Raw genomic sequence first — 21,046 nt, 5'->3', positions numbered from 1 at the left:
TTCAGATGCGGGGTCACATGGGATCATCTTGGGCTCGGACGTCTTATCTCGAGTCGGCCAAAGCCTTAGCAACCTCGGAGCTCCCCAATGGCAGTTCCTTACCTTCTACTGCGACACAAACACCATCTTTGACAATAGCAGCGAGCTCTTAACCTCGGTAAGTCATTTTATTTTGGTAATGTTGCCTATACGTACTTACCTTGCATGTTTAATAACCCATTTTCATTTATGTGTACAGGCTTTCGCCACATTTTTTCAACACAACTTCAAATTGAACAACGTGGTCTTAGTGAGCCGGGCCTACGCTCAAGAAGTGAAGGACCTCCAGTTAAAGCTCGCAGATGAGCTCAAGGTCACGACGCTGAAGGTGTCCGAGCTTGAAAAGAAGCTGGAGGCTACCCTAGTGTCTGCCCAAAGGGTGTCCGATCTCGAGGCTATAATGGTCATGACTTTGAAAGAAGTCGAGACCAAGAACTCTGAGATCAAGGAGAAGGACTCCAAAATCAGAGAACTCCATGAGCTTAATGCCACACTGGAGGAGGACAAAAAGGCAACCTTTGATATAATCGAAGGTGGGAAGGCCCACCTTCTTGAGGAGTTCAAGAAGAAAAAAGATCATGTTGTCGACATGGCGATGTACCATATTTGGGTCAACAACCCCAAGCTTAACACTAGTTTCTTGGACACCCTCGAGGCCGATTTTATTGAGATATGGTAGGCTCACCTCGACGAAGAAGACGCCACGGCTGAGATCGAGGAGACAGCTAGAGCCTCCGAAGCTGCTGAAGGGGAGGAACCTGCTCCATGAGGACGAGGTCATGGGCTGCGTATGGCAAAGAAAATTCTCAGCTCAATTTAGAGCTATTTTTTATATAGCAACGTAAATTTTTGATGCAGACAATCTTCTGGCTTGAAAGTTTTTTATGCATTTGATTTTACTTTCAGCTTTTTGTTTTAATATTATGCTTTACATTTCTAAGTCGAAATATTTGAGCATGTTATATTGAAAACATGCTTTTATATTTTTTTATCCATACAAATACATATATATTGGATTTATGCTTGAATTCCAACGCATTCATGCAAATTTTGTTTGAAATATCCATGTTTGACTTCGTCAATGTCAAGGTCGAACCTTACTTTCCCCACATACTTGAAAGTACTTAACTGGCATGTAAGTTGAGTAGTTTAGCTATATCTTGCTTTTCTAGTCACTTTTTCTCATCCTCGAGTAGCTCTTCGAGGTTGTGAGGTCGAAACTAAATTTTGCAAAATTTTCCAACCTCGAGATTGACTTAATTTGTAGTTGGTTAAATTTCTATTCCAACTTTCTTGCTTGTCGATTAGTTTTAGCTGGTTTGTTCCAAACTAATTTAGCTCATGTTTGGTTTGTAATCCATCCACTGATAAATTTTTTCAATCTAGTTAAGTCCAGACAACTTTAGCTCGCGTGTTTGGTTATTACTCCATACACTTTTAGTTCGCGTATTTGGTCATTTTTCCATATACTTTTAGTTTTAACGTCTGGTTAAGTCCAGGTAATTTTAGTGAAATTTTCATGTCGGGTTAATGATCCAGACATTTTTATTCTATGTTATTTATTTTTTCAAACTTATGGTATGATTGTATGCCACTGATGCCCTCTTAATATCCTATGAGTGTGACCATAGGTTATTGAATTAAGAGAGTTTGCAAAAAATACAACATTTAATAAAAAAAAATTGAACAAAACTTAACATTTTATTAAGCAAGCTTGGTTACAACAAAAACATAATTTCCACATTATTGATAATAAGGTCATATATGTTTGCCATTCCAAGCTCGCAAAACCAACTCTCCGTTCAATCTTGCCAATTTATACACCCCATGTCGAATACTAGATTCGATCTGGTACAGTCCTTCCTTGTTAGGTCCGAATACCTTGACAGATGGGTCTCACGTAGCTAAAAATACGCATCGCAGTACCAAGTCTCCCAATCCAAATTTTCTATCTCGAACCCTCTTATTATAGTACCTTGTAGCTCGTTGCTGGTATGCATCATTTTTAAATTGAGCTTCATCTCGTCTTTCTTCAATGAGGTCTAGACTTTCTTCGAGCTGGGATTGGTTCGAGGCCTGATTGTTTGGTGGCTCCGTATTGTAGGAATTTCGACCTCAATAGGCAACATGGCCTCGCACCCATACACTAGGGAGAAGGGAATATGTCCCGTTGAAGTACGAGTTGTGGTTTGATTAGCCCACAAAACTTGAGGTAACTCCTCAGGCCACCTTCCTTTAGCCTCTTCTAACCTTTTCTTTATGGAGCTTTTTAGGGTTTTGTTGACTGCTTCAACTTGATCGTTTGATTAGGGATGGGCGACGGAGGAGAAGCTTTTTATTATCCCATTTTTTTTTTCAGAAATGGGTAAACAGGTCACTGTCGAACTGGGTTCCATTGTCCGACACTATCTTTCTGGGCATCCCATATCGGTAGATGATATTTTTTACCACAAAATCTAAAACTTTTTTCAAAGTAATAGTGGCCAGGGGTTCAGCTTTGGTCCATTTCGTGAAATAATCGATCGCGACCACATCGTACCTTACTCCACCTTTGCCAGTTGGCAATGAGCCTACAAGGTCGATTCCCCATACTGCAAATGGCCATGGGGAGGTCAGCATGTAAGATCGGTAGGTGGAGCTCGTGGAATTGAAGCAAATCGCTGGCATTTATCACATCATTTGACATAATCGAACACGTATGCGTTGGCTGTGGACCAAAAATACCCCTGTCATATCACTTTTTTGGATAGACTATGCCCAATAGTATGATCTCCACAAAATCCTTCATGAATTTCTTCTAAAATTTTCTTCGCCTCGGGTGGAGTTACACATCGGAGTAATGACATAGAATACCCTCTTCGATACAACCTTCCTTCCACAATAGTGTACCTCGGGATCTGATACATCAGCCTCCGAGCCTGGTTTCGGTCTACTGGGAGACCTCCAGTTTCGAGGTCATCGATTATTGGGGTCATCCAGGTAGGTTGTGAGTCGATCATGCATACGTCCTCTTCGTTAGGCTCGCTGATACTCGAGGTCGATAGAAACTCTACCAGGACCACCTTCAATGTCTCGGCCTCGCTGGTTGTAGCAAGCCTGGCCAACGCGTATGTATTTGAATTTTGTTCTCGGGGGACTTGCTTTATAGCATAGAATTCGAACTGTCTGAGCGCAGCTTTTGCTTTCTCTAGGTATGCGGCCATTTTTAGGCCATGAGCCTGATATTCCCCTAAAACTTGGTTGACCACTAGCTAGGAGTCACTATAGCAGTGTATAGCCTTTACTTTGAGTTCTTTGGCTATGTGAAGTCTAGCTAGTAACGCTTCGTACTCAGCCTCATTATTTGATGCTTCAAAGTTGAACCTTAAAGCGGAGTGGAATCAATTTCCTACTGGGGTAATCAGTGTAATGCCTGCCCTTGATCCATTTTTGCTGGAAGATCCGATGACTTAAAGTTTCCACAGCTTGTGGGCTAGGGTTACAACTTCGTCATTTGAAATTCTAGTGCACTCGACAATGAAATCTGCCAGGGCTTGTCCCTTGATGGTCGTTCTTGGGTGGTACGTGATCTCGAATTGTCTGAGTTCGACAACCCACTTTAACAATCTTCCAGATGCCTCTGGTTTGGACAAAACTTGTCATAGTGGCTGGTCAGTTAGCACATGAATAGAGTGTTCTTGGAAATAAGGTCGGAGCTTTCGAGATGAATGTATCAGGCTAAGAGCCAATTTTTCCATCAACGGGTATCTCGATTCTACCCCCAATAACCTTTTTTTGACATAGTATACAGGCTTTTGTACTTTTTTCTCTTCTCGAAAGAGCATTGCATTAATGGTGTGTTCGGTTGTCGCGAGGTATAAATACAAAACCTCTCCCGTGATAGGCTTCGACAAGAATGGTGGTTCGGGGAGGTGCTTCTTAATGTTTTGAAATGTGAGCTCGCACTTCTCTGACCACTCAAATTTTTCCCCCTCTCAAAAGGTTGAAAAAAGGTAGACAACAGTCTGTAGATTTCAATCTTAACCTACTCAATGCCGCTATCCGTCCAGTTAAGCTCTGGACATCCTTGTGCTTCCGAGGTGAGGGAATTTCAATCAATGCCTTAATCTTGTCTGGATTAACTTCTATCCTTCCTGAATTTACTATAAATCCAAGGAACTTTCTCGAAGACACTCCGAACGAGCACTTTTGTGGGTTAAGTTTCATGTTGTACTTTTGAAGTATGGTGAAGCACTCTATGAGATCATCGACATGGTTATCATTATGTTTCGATTTAACTAACATATCGTCAAAATAAACTTCCATGTTATTTCCTTTATGCTCGGCAAACATCATGTTCACTAGCCTTTGGTACGTGGCTCCAGCATTTTTGAGCCCAAAAGGCATGACATTGTAACAGTATAACCCTTTGTCAATCACGAAGCTCATTTGTTCCTGATCTGGTGCATGTATGGCGATATGGATATATCATGTATAAGCATTTATGAATGACATGATGCCATGACCTGCAATGGCATCTACGAGCTGATCTATCCGAGGCAAGGGGAAATAGTCTTTAGGGCATGCCATGTTAAGATTTGAGTAGTCGATACAGGTTCGCCATTTGTCGTTGGGTTTCGAGACCAATACTGGATTGGCAATCCAATCAGGATAAAAGGCATCTCGTATAAATTTATTTGCCTTTAACCTGTCGACCTCCTCCTTGAGAGCCTTATTTCTATCATCATCCAGGAGTCTTCCTTTTTGCTGCTTCGGGGGGAAGCTTTTATCAATATTGAGTGCTTGGCTCATGACATTCGAACTGATTCCTACCATGTCCGAGTGTGACCATACAAACACATCCTGGTTTTCTTTCAAGAAGCAAATTAATTTCTATATTTCCTTTTCAGAAAGGTTCTTACCCACCTTCACCATCTTTGTAACATTTACTACATCGAGCTTTACCTCCTCGAGCTCTTCCAAAGGTCCGAGATTTCCCCTCTCATCGACTCTAGAATCGATATTCTCATCAATTTCAAAAATGACTTTATTTATTTCTTGGATAACTACAAGGGCTTGCGCACTTGTCTGACTTTTCCCTCTTATGGAAATGCTATAACACTCCCTTTCTGCAAGTTGGTCTCCCTTCAGCGTCCCGATGCAACTAGAGGTCGGGAACTTGATGGCCAAATGCCTAACAGACGATATTGCCCCCAGCCCAATCAGGGCGGTTCTCCTGAGCTGTACATTGTAGGCCGATGGGAGGTCCACCACTACCAACTCCATCATCTTGGTTACTGAGACTTGATAGTTTCCCAAGGTTACGAGGAGTTCGATGGATCCCATACAAGCAATCCCTTCTCCCAAAAAATCGTACAACGTTGTTGCACATGCTTTCAAATCGCGAAGCGCGAGTCCCATCTTTTCTATAGTGGCTTTCTAAAGGATACTCACCCAGCTCCCGTTATCAATCAGGACTCGATGTATCCTCTTGTTCGCGAGCTGGAGTGTAATGGCCAGGGGGTCGTTATGAGGAAATTGGACATGTGACGCGTCCTCTCCAGTAAATGTTATGGGTAGAGTCTCAACCCTCTATTGTTTTGGAGCTCACGACTCAAGTTTGTAAGGAGAACTGTCTCCGGTCTTGAGCTCGTTTATGTATCTTTTCTGGGCGTTCTTGCCCAAACCTGCGATATAAGGTCCCCCCAAGATAGTTACTACATCCTCTCCATCAATCGGAGGGGGTCTCTCATCCTCTCGAGCTCAGTAGTTATTGTGTTGGGCAAGCTGTGCAGCTGCTGCCCTTTGACTTGTTGATGCTTTATTGGGATTTTGGTATCAAACGTATTGGCCGAAATATCCCCTCGAGATCAAACCTTCGATCTTGTCCTTTAGTTTCCGACACTCGTCAGTTGTGTGTCCAATGTCTCTATGGAATCTACAGTATTTATTTGAGTCCCTTTTTGCCTTCTGATTCCTCATGGGGTCAGGTCGTCTGAACGGGACCTGGTTTTCATTGGCCAGGTAAATATTCTCCCAAGACTCATTGAGCTCGGTATACGCCTTGTATACTGAGAAGTATTTATCCCCTTTCTTCTTTTTACCTCTATCAGCATCGGGGTTATTCCATTCATTCTGCTTCCTTTTAGAAGGGTTATCCCCAAAGGGTTTTGAAGTTGATGGGGTCACCGAGGTTGAGGCAGAGTTCATGTTTGTCGTTGTAGTTATGGGTGGAGAGGTCATGTTCAGTGCTAACCTCACCTCTTCTACATTGACAAATCTTCGGGCCCTCCGATTGAACTCGGTTAGTGACTTGATAGGTTTCCTTTGTAAATCTTCCCAAAGGGGACTTCTTGGAAAAATACCCACTCTAACGGCCATCAGGTGGCCGCTATCATCGACATTCTGAGCTTGAGCCACTTATAGGATAAACCTCATGACGTAACTCTTTAATGACTCATCTTGCTGTTGTTGGACATTGGTTAAAGCAGAGGCTTCGGGCTTAATGCCAATCATTTCTCTAAATTGCTTCTTAAAGTCTCTAGCTAATTGATCCCAGGACGAGATCGAATGTCTTCTAAACTTCTCAAACCAGTTTTTTGCTGGTCCTGTAAGTATGGCTAGGAACAACATACATCTAAGCTCGTAAACAACATTTCTGGCTCGCATGATGGTGTTGAAAGTATTCAGATTGGGTCTGAGTTTCCATCAAATGGTGGGACATGGGGTATTCTGAATCCCTGAGGAGACATAGTACTGGAGATATGCGGGGCAAAAGGCTCAAGCTCCTCATCGGACTCTTCAACCTTGTCCCTGTTACACTCGTCTTGTAGGAGCCTGAATGCTCTTTCTAATTGGTCAATCCTTTCCTTGACTAAATCCACTGGTGGTCGAGCCTGGATCTGAGGGGGCTGGTTATCGTTGATAAAAACTCCAGCTCCCTGTCTTGGTATAGGATTTTACACTGGCTGCTTACGACCGTTTAGATGGTCACACAGATCAAGGTTTGGGGGATCATCTCGCCCTCGGCTATGGTTTAGGTGATTTCAGAGATCAGGGTGATTCCCTCGATTCCCTGTAGGCCTTGTATCAGTGTTATAAATGCTTACGGACCGAGTGTAATTCGAGCTTTCGCTTACGTAACTTGTAGCCCTCTTTGGAGGCGTGGCTCGGTGATTACGAGGTGGGTCCCCTGCTGGCCTTCTTATTCCAGCAGTTTGTGATCTTGACATTTGGCTTCCCGAAGGCTGAGGAGCTCTGCGATCTCAGGTAGCCTCCCTTTTGTTCCCCTGTACAGGCCTGGCCTATCGGTTTCCATCTCGACTGTCGCTATGAGATGGCCTCCATGGTGCAAGTCGTGGGATCTTTCGAACTGGCGAGGGATGTCTTATTGGTGATGGCGGATGCCATATGGGTGACGGTGGCTGTCTCCCATTGTCGGGCCTAGATGGCCCAGAATTCGCCCAGATAGGCTCTGGGTTGTTTCTGGCAGTATCAGGATTCAGGTTCCGAGCCATTGGAGGGGCTTGGTTATTACCCGTTCCTGTAGGAAATTCTATAGTCGGGTTGACAGTGGCCTCAGCCCAAGTACTCCTCCGGGGCCTTGGCTGATTTGGCTGTGATGCTTGTTTTGCCCTCCTGGCGGCCGTGCTCCAACGGGGGCGTCCTCTTGGCCTCCAGGGAGGTGCCTGGGCGTCAGCTGCCTGTCTGGCTAATTCTTCATTGCATTTTGTCTCCTCTGCCAATTGCTTGCGCAATTGACGATTTTCAAGTTCCACGATAGGAACATATCTTTCAAGGTTGTAGTATAAATCCTCATCAGGCCTAGGAACAAATGGCCCTCGAGTATTAGATGAATCACTCCTCTCCTCAAGGTCCGGGTCTACCATAGGCTGCTTTCCAGGTCGTCGGGGATATTCCTCGGTACGAGGAGTTTTCTCTTCAAGTATCTGGGGGAATGCTCGCCCACTAGTATTATGGTTGTTTGTAGCGGCCATTGATGATTCAGAAGGTTTTTAGACTAAACAGGCTCACGTCTTGTTTAATGGCTATCAATGAAAGCACCAAACTGTTGACGCCGTTTTTCGTCAATTTAGAAATTAAGAGCAATTAAACAAAATACAAAAAGAGACAAAAAATAAAAAGACACGATTTTTACGTGGTTTAGCAGTTAAAATTTTCCTAGTCCACGAGTCGGTGTTATTCACTTTAAGGAATTCTCTCAAAGCTTTATGGAAGCAATTTTACAGAGTCTTCCCCATACAAATTTCTCAGTCCCTACAAATGAATTGTTCCACACTATTTACAGAGTGGTTTATAGAATATCTCCCCTCACATTTCAAGGGAGTTATTATCCAAATCGCAAATTAAATATAATTAAATGCATATAATTGCACAATACGTGCATAAATACCACGATATTCGGGATTTATTAACAGATTACAACCAATCCCTTATATATAGGGATATTCAAACAGTAACTACGTTCACATGTGTCTATTGACCTCGAATGAATGCCTCCGGGATCGATCATCCGCCACAAGCTCATCAACTTGGTTTGCCTTGGTCTTAGCAAGGGTCTTTATCGAGATCATCCCTCCCCGAGCTCATAATTCCTGAGATCAAGTTGTCTTTTCTGATGGTAAAAGATGAACCAGGAGATTTATACAAGTGCTGACTCCCCTTTCATTGTAACTTCAAGCTCGACTTGTAGCCTCGGAACACCTCCGAGCTCACCATTTCCGACGTCGTCATTTTAATACTCAGCGAGACTGTCCTTGATATTCTCATTAATGCTGATTATATGACAAATCTACTTATTTCGAGCTTGCACCTTACGAGCCTAACTTTCGAGATCAAAATTTCCATTCTCGAAATTTGGGTGTAACAATTATCAAAAGCTAACTTTTGGACTACATGTTTTTATCAAAATGTTAAAAATAAAAATTAATAGATTATTTAGTATTATTACTATATATATATATATAGATATTTTTATTTGACATATATTATAATTATTATTAAAATAAGAAAAATAGATAGAATTTTTCTTTGATTAATTAATAGCCAAAATTAGAAAAGTAGAATAAAAAGTGATAAATAATTTAAAATTTATAAATTATTATAAATTATATATGTTGTTAACGTATATTTTTATATTGCATATGGTAATTTATTAGTGTAACTAAATTTTTAATTTTTATTATTATTATGTTACATAGAAAATAGCATAAAATGTTTTTTTCTCAAAAAGAAAAGAAAAAGAGAAACGTACATAAATTTGATATTTTATAGATATTTAGATAATTTAGATATTTTAGTTTTTTTTAATAGTTAACTAATAATCATAAATTTGAAAAAGGAAAATAATAAGTGAAGAGTTTTTAATTATAGATATTATAAATATTTAGATAGTTTAGATATGTTAGCTTTTTTAATAGTTAACAATCATAAATTTAAAAAAGAAGAATTAAAAAATGTTAAAAGTATTGAAAATAGAGTGAGAGCTTTGGAACAATTTTAAAGTGCCACATTATCTCATTAATGCTATTTTTTATATAAATATATAGATTACTATTTTTTTACGGTTTTGGTGTAATTAAATTTATCATGTTATTGTATATATTTAGTATGATTAATATATGTTCGACATATCGTATTTTAATATAAAGAAAAAATATAAAATTGTAGGGTACCAATTTTTTTATTTATTTATTTTTTGATTGTTAAATGTTAGAAATTTTAATTTAAGTATTTGTGTATTTAGTGTTAATTGTATGAATTGAAATTTTATTTGTTTCATTTATTTAAATTATTTTGTGAACTTCGTGCATGAGCTTTGATTGGGTGCATGAGAGTGCATGATTTGTTATGGTGGACTTGTGTACTTGTGTGTGGGCATGTACATAGTATGCATGGTGAGCATGCATTAGATTTCTATGCATATTAGTTTCTCTATTTTTTTTTAAAGAAAAGAAAACTATAAAGAGGGGAAATTCTACAGCACTTGTGTTCACACAAGTTTAAATTTGGAAACTATGAAAGGATCAAAAGAAGGAGAGTAATGTGAGCTACAGAGAAGAGTTGAGTGGGAAAATTTTCATTTATTTGTATTATTTTCCTTGATAGAAATTAAAGGAATATAATGATGGGATATGGATAAGTGAGGTGGAGGATATTTGTCTTGAGATATTTTGGGTAAGTGAGAGAGTTTAATTTGGGAGTGAGAATAGGCCTTGGTGGCCGAGCAGAGAGAGAGAGAGAGAGTGTGTGTGTGTGTAACGTCCTCTTTATCCAGGATCGTTACAATGTGTACTTTAAATAGTGTCAGACTTGCTAATCAAGTCCCTTGGTTATAAATTGTAACTAAGGTTAGTGACAAGGATTAGGGTTAAAAAATTTAGTCAAAATGAAACGTTGACTTTTCATTAAAAATATTTATGTTTATACATGGGATCCCAAATAACATTAAAAGGTTAATACAGTTCAAAAGTCACAAGTCAAGCCGACCTAGGTGGCAAAATAAGGGATACAACCCTAGTTCCTCCAAGATAACCCCGGCCGTGGTGGTCGAGCAGCCACTTATCTACATGCCGCCACCGAAGCTCTCCAACTCATTGCTAGTCCGGCTTCCTTTTTCCCTTACCTGCATCACATAGCACCCATCAGTTGAGGCTCAGGAATAAAACTTAAACATGTGCATGAATAGTAAAAACATATACCAAATACATATCTAGTATGCCCATCAATAATAACCTACTCCTGCATGCATACAATTAGAAATATATGATTATAGGATCATTCTGGGGCCTGGTGCCCTGAATAGATGACCATAGAGTCAATCTGGGGTCCAATGCCCTAGCTAAGTGCCATAGAGTCACCCGGGGCCCTTTGCCCTAGCTTTGAGTAACTAGCCATAGACCTAGTCAAGCGCTTTGTTTCCCAAACGACCATAGGGTCGGCCAATGTAATAGTATGTCCTTGATTAGGCCTAAGCCTCTCGACCAGCGCATAGCACACTATTGTTGCTGTTGACTAATAAGTCAATTCCTTAACCAGATATTCAGATAACCAATCAAACAGATACAAATAAGCATACTTCAGACAATACAAGTATGCATACATATTTATCATATATCTCAATCAATTAAATACAAACACAGTACTAACCATGTTCGTTAATAGGGCTGAGCCCTAATCACACAGATAATGCAATAAGCCTATATCATTTAACAATTATCCGGATACAGAGCATTCAAGCATGCTTAATCAACGATTACAAACATAATCTTAATCATGTTCATTCTCAGGGGACCGCACCCTATTGATAATTATATTTAACAACCGGGCCAAGCCCTAATCACACATATCACATATTGGATGCAGTTTTCTTACCTTAGGTCCGAGTGCAACGTTTAATAAGAACAACCCTCGAGCACAATCTCAGTTTTGAGCCCCCTGCGGTAACGTAGTCACAACCATGATATAGAATCCCATCAATGATGAGCTAATAAAAGCTTATGAACTGAGTCCTAGCCTCAAGGGCATCAAATTTTACTAAACCGGGTAGTAGAATCAATTATGAGCCCTTAGATTTGAGTTCCCGCACTCAAGACCTTCTCGAGGCTCAAAAGCCTTTCAAGCGCCCTAGGCCAAGGCAAAAGATCTGCAGGTCACCCCAAGTCAGGGAGTCCAAGGGCTCTCCTCTAGGCACATGCGCTGCGGTGGGCCCCTACAAGCATTGTGACTCAAAATGGAATTCAGCTCCTCCTTCCCCCATCGTTCGTGAGAGACGCGACACCCCAAGAACAGGGCCACGACTCGACATGAAAACCCAATATTTTCCCTCATTTCTTTAAGCCAAATCTCACCAAAAACACAACCAAACATATTCATAACCCAAAAGCAAAGTTCTTAATCAATTCAGCACTTTAACACAAACAAAACCCAAGCTTAAACTTGACCAAAACCCTACCAAATCTCAAAATTAAGATTTGATTTTTCAAAGCTCTAAAACTTACACTACAACAAAAGCCCATTTCCATAACACAAAATTTTAACACTTTTAAAAAAGAGTTATAATATATATAAGTTTATAAGCATATAGGCGGGACTTAATGTAGTTTGGCGCCTAATTTTCCCCCCAGCCCCAAAATTTTTCACACGGTCCAAAATCATCCTCTCTCCTTCTCTGTCATTATTTACTTCTCTCTCATAATTCAAATCTCTCTTTCTCTTTCTTTTCTTCTTTTTCCTCATCGTTCTCTCTCCTCTCTTTCTCCCACCAGACCTCTCCTTCACTCTTTCTCTCTCTCCTGTCTCTTTGTAGAGCTTGACTGCCACCTTCCCCTACATGCGCCGGCTAGGGATCTTCAGAGGCTGTCGAAGCTTCAACCCACGCGGGCCATCGTCGTATTCCTATTCCTATTCTCTTTTCTTTTTCATTGTATTTACATAGATTTCTTTCTCTCAGGTCTTCTACTTCGACGTCGGCGAGAATAGAAGGAGTTGTTTCCTCAAGGTACTCTCTGCGTTGACCTTATCATCCTTTTTGCCTTTGGCTTTTTCAAACTATGCAGGTATATAAGTACTTTATCATACTGTGTTTATACAAGTCTCTGTACATTCTTACATAATACATATCTATATTTATAAGTGAGCTAGGATTGTTGAATGTGGAGTGTGTGAGCTGTGATTGAGTGAGATGTGAGTATTTTTTGGACTCATTTGGGGGTTTCGATGCCCTAATGGGTTGAATTTCGGGACACCATTGTTAATTTTTTTTTATTATTAGTTTTTTATGTTCTTTAATCTTTGATCTCCATCGTGTATTTGATCTCTTTTCTTTAGTCTTTATACAACTCTGCTATGTAAATTTTTTATTTCTAAATTATTTTCGGAGAAGATTACTTTTGTCAAGTTACAAACACTCACTCATCAGGAGAAGCTTGCTTTCTGGATCAATATCTATAATTCTTGCATGATGAACGTAAATAGATGACCTCATCTAGTACTCATAGCTTCTTTTTGTTTCTTTTATGTATATTTTCAAAAACTGTCATAAGTAAAATAAAAGCACTATTTTACTGTAGGCATTCCTGGACCATGGAATACTAGAGAGTCTTGAAATGGTTGTTTCCCTGATGCAAAAGGTATGGAATATTATAGTATCAAAGTTTTGCTGGATTGTCATTTTCTTGCGGTATAATACATTGTTAATTTTTTCTCTGTATTTATATGTTGGTTGTGGGTTTTCATCTGCAGATGCTATATAAAGTTGTATGATTCCCCTCCAAAGTCAACCACTGAGGAAGACGATGAGATGTCCAAGTTGCCTCCTTCTCAGAAAAAGAAAATGAGGCAAAAATTGAGAAAAGCAGAGGCTCGAGCTAAGAATGTAATGTTTCTGACTTCTGTATCTTTTCGGACCATTCCCCTACATTTATTTTTATCCTAATGTTTAGCATTCTTTTAGGAGGCTGAAGGTAAAAATGAAGAATCCAATGCTAATAGTGTCTCAAGTGATATGCGATAGTTTAACAAATTTGTCTAAAGTGATATGCGATAGTTTAACAAATTTGTTGGCTAAATGTCCATTGCCATGACTTGAGACAATGACAAGTGATATGCGATAGTTCAACAAGGTAAGATTGATTTTTTTTAATATTGATGTTAGTATAAGATATGTGCGGTAGATTACGTGTTCTTATTTCATTTTGATAATAGGGTGTTTTTGGTGCTGTAGATGATGTTGCAATCACTAAGGCTTTGGGGTTGCACAAGAATAAGAAACGTTAATGGGTTATTCTAAAACTTATGCAGATTGTGATGGTGGGCGTGGATTGATAAGCTAAGCTCGGTAATAATAGTTTGTGTTACTAAGCATTTGTCTAGTCTACATTATAGCCCATCCTCTGTTTTCCAACGTGCCCATCACTTGAATATAACAACTTTTTATTTTTTTCTATCTTTAAATCAATCAAATACCTCTTGTATTATTAATTAAGCGTTGTTAGAGTATAGATGCATAAAAAAAGATGTAAAAATACAACTGTCTATGACTACTAATGCTGATATATATATATATTATAACTACTATCCCAAATCCTTTCTTGGAGCTATCAGCTGCTATGCTTCTGCAGCTGATAGCTAGTGATGCCAGTAGTATGTGGCTGATATCTAATTTCTCTCATGTTTGTTTTGAATTTTTGGGTTATTGAATCATTTTTTCTTTGATATTTTTGTGTAAATCTGGGTTTGAATTATTGTGATATGGTCTTGAGTATAGATAGGTGATTATTTTTGAATGGTAATGGATTTGTGATTTTCTTACTATGGTTTTGAATTTGAAATTTGTGAATTGAGAATTTGGATTATTGAAGTTAGTGATTTGTGATACTGATTTTTGTTTGTTAAAAATGAGATTCTAGGTATTTGTTTTAAGCATCAATATGAGTTTTTTTGGTTTTGTGTTGCTTTAATTTAATATAGTTGCTTCAACATGAGTTTTTCAGGGTATTTTAATAGCATGATAAAAGCTTTTGTTACTGGGTATAAGGTGAGGAAGAAGAACCAAAAGATCAATGGAAGGGAAGTAGAAGAAGAAAGAAAAGAAAGAAGGGGAAAGAGAGATATCGGGTAAAAAAAATCAGTTTTGATTTTTGTAATTAATTATATTTGTTTATGCTTTATTATAATCCTTATGATTATACAATAAAAAAGTTTCCACTTGATTTATTATATTACTAATTTGCCATATTGTTTTGGTAAATGTCTAATATTGGAGTTTTCTATTGGTGTTAGACTTTGCTTTAGTCTTGGTAACAAAATATTTTAGCACATGTAATTGAACTGAATTTAATAATTGTTAATTATGAATTGAACAGGCCAAACCAATATTGAAACAAGGAGAAATTGAAAAACTGATTGATCCAAAGCTGGGAGGGGCCTATGATGTTACTCAGCTGAAAATACTTGCCTTTGCTGCATCACTTTGCATAAGGTCACTCACAAAATGGTGGCCTACCATCACCAAGGTATTAAAAAAACCCTTTTAATGACATACCATATATCTATATGTATGTATATATATTATACTAATACTATAATAAACCTCTGCTAAATGGTATTTAAAAAATTATGATTCATATCAATAGAATAGCAAAACTTGTTTCTTATTCTTGCATGGTATCTGTCTAGGCCATTGTTGAGTGGAAATGATATTATATTATATATATAACTTTGGTTCTAATCTTCTGAGATGCTTTCCTTATTAATATGGTTATATTATTTTTATAAATGGAAATGAATAAGAATATGTATAACTTTGTCAATAAACTATTTTCTCGTGGAGGAATATCATGGGTTTATCTTAGACTACATATATTGTGCCACATGTTAATACAATAGCCTTTAGTTGACTGACCTGGCCAGTAAGCTACACATAGTTTTTTTTTTCAGTGTTTCCTCATCCCATTTTTGCAGTTAAGTTGCTCTGTAGGTTTCTGTTTTGGTTTTTGATTTTTTGCGGTGCTTTAATTATGCACTTTGGCATTGTTTGGGGATACTAGTGACTCAATGAAGAACCCCTTGTAACCAGCTAGTGTTGGTAAAGACTTGCTTTTTAAAGTTTGATCATGCCTTTGCATTTTCATCTTAAAAACTATTCAGAGTTGCTTCTTAGAACATGATGATACATTTGTGGTAATAATCTCATTATGTTCTTTTTCTTAGTAAATTCTTTTCTCTTTTGTTTTTCTCTTCAAATTCTATAAATGAATTATAGACTTGTACATAATTTGATTTTGATCAAAATTATGCTCAATTTGTTTGATCAAATGCTTACATGGAAATTATGAGTAAGTCTTTTTTTTTTTTTTATCATTATGGCTCTTCATATATCTTTCCAGTTATGAAAGTGGTAATTAATTTTATATTTATTTATTTGTCTAATATTATCTTTATTATTTATATTTTTAAAATAAATTTGAGAGTGATCTGACTTTTTAAGAAAATCACAGAAATGTGATATTTGGAAGGTCTCTAAGTTGCGTCAAATTTTTTTGGGGTTTGTTTAGATCTTAGGACATGGGTTTTTTATTTTATAATACCACTTTATGTCCTTTTCGCTTGTTAGGAAATATTTAGAGTTAGCAACTAAAGATGACCCATCCTAGTACATAAATATAACTTCAGATAATCTTCCTTTACAGTATGCCAAAATCAAAGGCAGAGGCTTTTGGTAATTGGAATGATGGTGGGAACCAAGATATAGAAACATTTTAAAGTTAGATACTTATAGTCTAAAGAAGAAGAAACTAAAGAAAGCATTAATATTCATGTACAAAGTCATTTGTTATCATAAGACATTTTACTACCCAAAAAGATAACAACTCAGTAACATGGCCCTAGCCATTTACAGTCACATATTGGCCTATGGTTTGAATTTGGTCTTCTTGTCTTATATAACTGAACTATTCACGAACAATATCATCAATTCATTTTCTTTCTTATGCTATAAATGTTCAATTTTAGTGATTCTGTTTTTATATGAGTTGCATGACACGACTTTGTTTCAATGTTTCTGGTTTTAAAGAATTGTCCATCTGAGCATTACACACTCTAATATCAATACCTCATGATTAGCACTATCTGCAACTTTTGAGGCTTAAATTATACTTGAAATTTATCTTTGTTATATTACAGCTTTATTTAACTTTTGAGGCTTAAGTTAAAAAAATTGATGAGAAATAAAGAGACTCTAGTTTGTTACAGTAGATGATCTATAAAAATAAAGGGCGCTCCCTATCTTTCTGTGCTATTGGGGGCTATTGTTTCTCATCATTTTTCAGTTTTTGGTAGAGGAACTTGAAAATATGACTTGCATATCTAAGGCTTTTCCAATATATATTGAAAATTTCTGGACCTTCCTTTCTATTGAAAATTGTACAATATATATTCTTTCATTTCTATTTAAAATTGGGCATGAATATACTGTTTTTCTATGTTTGCATATTTTAGGACCTTGATCAAGACTCCAAATGCAGTTCACGGATAAGGCTATGGACGGGGTTGGAGGGCTCGGGCTTGCAGAGGGTCGTGGATGGCTTGGTCTCACGGAGAGGTCATGGGTCAAAACTTGAAAAGCAGGAAAACCTCGCTGAACCCATTATTTTCATGTTGCTGGTATGCTTTATAAATTTCTGGCTGTCTTTGTTCGTGTGATGTCTAAATAAACACAAGTGTGAAAAGTACAAAGTATATTTGATTAAATATTTGCACTCTAGTCATGTTGACTGTGATATAAAAAATGGGGAGTCTTATGCAGGATTAAATCATGTAGAGTCCAAGAACTTTACTTAGCTAATTGTTTAGTAGTATTATAGTATGTATAGTATTATCTTTGTTACTGTGGATTTTTGGTTCAGACCGGGAATTATTTGGATACTCATAGTAGTACTTGTAGATTTTCTAAGTTTAACCTATAGTTTAAGAATATTAATTTTAACCTAAGGTTGATTAATATGACTGATATTAAGGAATATATTTATTGTACTATAAGGTTTAGATATCAACCAATAGGATTTTAAGCACATGTTATGAATGGTGATTAAGGATTAAGTATTTTTGAGGATTAAATTTAATAAGGAGTAAAATTTGAATGTTATAGGGTTAGTCAGCAGCTTTGAATACGTTGAGGGCTTAGTCAAGGCTGTTTACTCCATTCAAACTTAGCTAAAATTGTGTAATTTCGTGTTTAAATATTCAGCGTGTGCCGATATATCGCAGCTATAGGGGGCGATATGTCGCAGCACGTAGATACGGAAAACACGAAACGATGCACGGTCGCCTCGGGCATACTGGCCCAGGCGATATATCGCCTACAGGGGGCGATATATCGCCTCCTTCAGCATATGTTCAAATGTTTTTGAATTCTTTTCCTTTCAGCCATTCAAACTCCTTCATAAGTCCAGCATCTTTTGAACGAGTCTTCAGCCTCTGCTGAACGATTATTCAAATTATTTTCACCTAAAAAGCCATTATTTTTATTCAAGTAAAATCAAGATACTTTCATTCCCAAACTCTATAAATAGAACCTAGTACCCAGCCATTATTCACCTTTTGCTCTAAGTTCAGAAGCTGCAAGTGCTAGGAGAGTGTGAGAGTTAAACACTTGGGTGGGAAAGTCATAAGCTTAATCATCTTTAGCTTATCAAACACTTTGGGAAGTAAGGTTCTTTAGTATTTCGGTTGTGGTTAGATTGGTCTTGCGAGTCTTTGAGGTAAACCCGAAACTCTATTTCATTTGTTTCATGTTATTTTCTTTCTCAAAGCCTTCTACTCAGTCCCCTAACCTCATTCTTATTTTGGTTAGGGAATCCAAGTTCTTAAGCACATAAGTTGTGGAGTATTCCAAAAGTCCCAACTCAGTCCATCATATCCCGGTAACTTTGGTTAGGAAAATAGGATAGAATCTATATGTGTATTGCTTATGTGTTATGTTATGAAATATGATATGTTATGAATATGTTATGAATGTGTATGTCTGTAGGCTTGGGCTTATGCCCTATTTGACTAACAAGACCCCAAAAAGATTATGGGCATATGCTTACTTAGCTAGTAGGACCCCACTAATCTCATGGGCATAAGCTTGTTTAGTCTATGGGACCCCAAGTAATAATGGCCATTATAATAAGTGTATGTATTAAGTGTTATGATATGTCTTTACGTTTATTATGAAATTTATGTGTATGACTATGTGTTAGATTTTCCTTGCTGGGCATTAGGCTTATTCCTTTTTGTTTTATGTGCAGGAAAATAGCTTTAGAGGCGGTAAGATTCGTGACGCTTAGAGGATGTGTATCGATGGTGAATGGAGTCAAGGGGCCGAGCGTTATTCGATTCGAGGATGTAGTCTCATTTTATCTTTTATGGTTTTACATGTATTTTCCGCATTTTCTATGTAACTCTTTTCACTTTAAGTTATTTTTGTTTTAAAGACAATGGGTACCCATATCCTACTTATTTTTATGAAATTAACCTTTGTTTCTACAAATTTATAATAAATTATGGTATTTTCGCAAATGTATGTTTTAGTAAGAATTTGTATGTATAGTTTGATAATGGTCCAAGAGTCTAGATTAGTGGGTCATTACAAATCAATACTTAGAGTTCTCAACTGTAACTTTAATGAAATTTATTTGGAAAAAAAAAGATGAAATTTTTAGCTGTTGTATTCAATTTTGATCCACTTAGAGAAAACCTAAATATTGAATTCTTATAACTATTTGTTGGAGTTTGCATATCCTGTTATTACTTTGTATACGATTTTCTCTATTTATTAAAGTTACTCTCTTGCATCTCTTGTTTATAATCAACTTTTTTTTTCTATCTCTTCCCTTAGAACACTAGGCAATATATATATATAATAATCACTTAGTATGCCTAGTACATTTCTTATAATCCTATTGGACATATATTCAGCCAATAATAATAGGCCTAATTAGTAACTAGTTCTTTTTATTTTTTATGGAATAATTAAACCTCAAAGAAGGCCTAATATTCTTATCATCTGTCTTGTTATAAGTAGTTGTGTGTCACGATAAAACTTTGTTATTGCACTAGTTCTTTGTCACTCACTGAATTAGCTTACATAACTAACTCTTGAACTCTCTTTAAACAATCTTCACAGTTGCTACTTTATCATGCCATTAATGGAAGATTTATTTAATTCTTCCTATTCCAATGTCCAAGTAATTCTTGAACTTTGAGAGAGTTGGAGATTTTTCAGAATAAATATCTGTTGTATGAACTTACTTATGTCAATATGATCTTCTGCTTTAGTGGCAGCTATGATTAAGGCAGTGAAAACATTTGATAACTACTGAATTTAAATTGGATTGATTCTCAGATTGAAGATTGCATTCCCCAGTTTTAACCTGTTCCTGAATTTTGGTTTTAGTCTCTCTAGCTCTTAATCTCCATCTCTCAGAACTATAGTACTAAATTTCTAATTCAGATTATTTAGGAACCAGTTGTAATGATAGTAGAATTCTTCTATGGTGTATAATTTCATTAAACTTCTGTTGATGAAGAAGTTTATCAAAATTATACACCATATAAGTTTAGCAAGCCATGAGAGTAGAATGAGCAAAAAAATAAAAATAAAAATGCAGTTTTATATTAAACAAAGAAAGCTGATAATGATAGTTATGTAATGCTCACCTTGATAAAGCTGGGCTGAATTCTAATACTTTCATCTTAATACAGTTGATAATTATCTATTTAAGGTTAAATAGTATTTGCTATGATATTCTTTCTTCTACCAATGAGTTTGAACAATACAATTTAATTTAAACAATTTAATTTTTTTATTTTGTCGTTCTGTAATGCATTTTTGCATTGTTCTATTGCAGAATCTTTGAGATTTTGTCTAAACTTATTGTGATGTGCATTATAAGTGTATCCCATCAAGCCAATATATTTGATGATCTTGGTATTTATATATTACATTTGTAATGATGTAATCCATGTAGTTGGAATAGAAGGGACTACTTCTCCTGTAACTAGTTAGTGCCAAAGAGCCTTGTCCAAATGGTCATTTTGAATTTTCCTGTAACATGCTTTAATACCTTATTGATTGCTTGGCAGACTTTGAGCTTTAATTGACCTATTTCTTGTACTTGATTTATTTCTCTACTCTGTTTGCAGAGGCAAAATCTGGTCAAAGGGAATATGCAACTCTTTTCAGCGGAACAACAGAGAAGTCAAGCTCTGGAAGCTCATGCTGCTGCTTTTGCACAATTTAAAGTGCGTAAATTAACTTTTCCCTCTCTTTATCTCTCTTAACCATACATTATCTTATTCTAGTTCAATGATATTTTATCATCCATTAATTATCTCGTGCTTTTTTTCAGAAGTTTTTACATGTTATGACTACTTGTCTATCCGTAGCCATAGTAAATTTATTTTCATTTAAAAATGGATTTGTAAATTTGATTATTTTACTTTTGAGAATAACTTGTGTGTT

At 36.9% G+C, this 21,046-nt stretch overlaps 1 long non-coding RNA gene across 1 annotated transcript; it reads left to right on the top strand.

Moving 5' to 3' along the window:
- Positions 1–13,758: 13,758 nt before the first annotated feature.
- LOC133801671 (uncharacterized) lies at positions 13,759–15,081 on the top strand. Its single transcript, XR_009876910.1, has 3 exons — positions 13,759–13,876; positions 14,532–14,655; positions 14,904–15,081. It is a non-coding gene; the product is annotated as an uncharacterized LOC133801671 (long non-coding RNA).
- Positions 15,082–21,046: the final 5,965 nt, after the last annotated feature.

The sequence above is a fragment of the Humulus lupulus genome, chromosome 9 (assembly GCF_963169125.1).
Source record: "Humulus lupulus chromosome 9, drHumLupu1.1, whole genome shotgun sequence".
NCBI classification, from domain to species: Eukaryota; Viridiplantae; Streptophyta; class Magnoliopsida; order Rosales; family Cannabaceae; genus Humulus; species Humulus lupulus.
The sequence above is the reverse complement of the archived record's forward strand: the minus strand, read 5'-3'. Positions and strand labels throughout refer to the sequence as shown.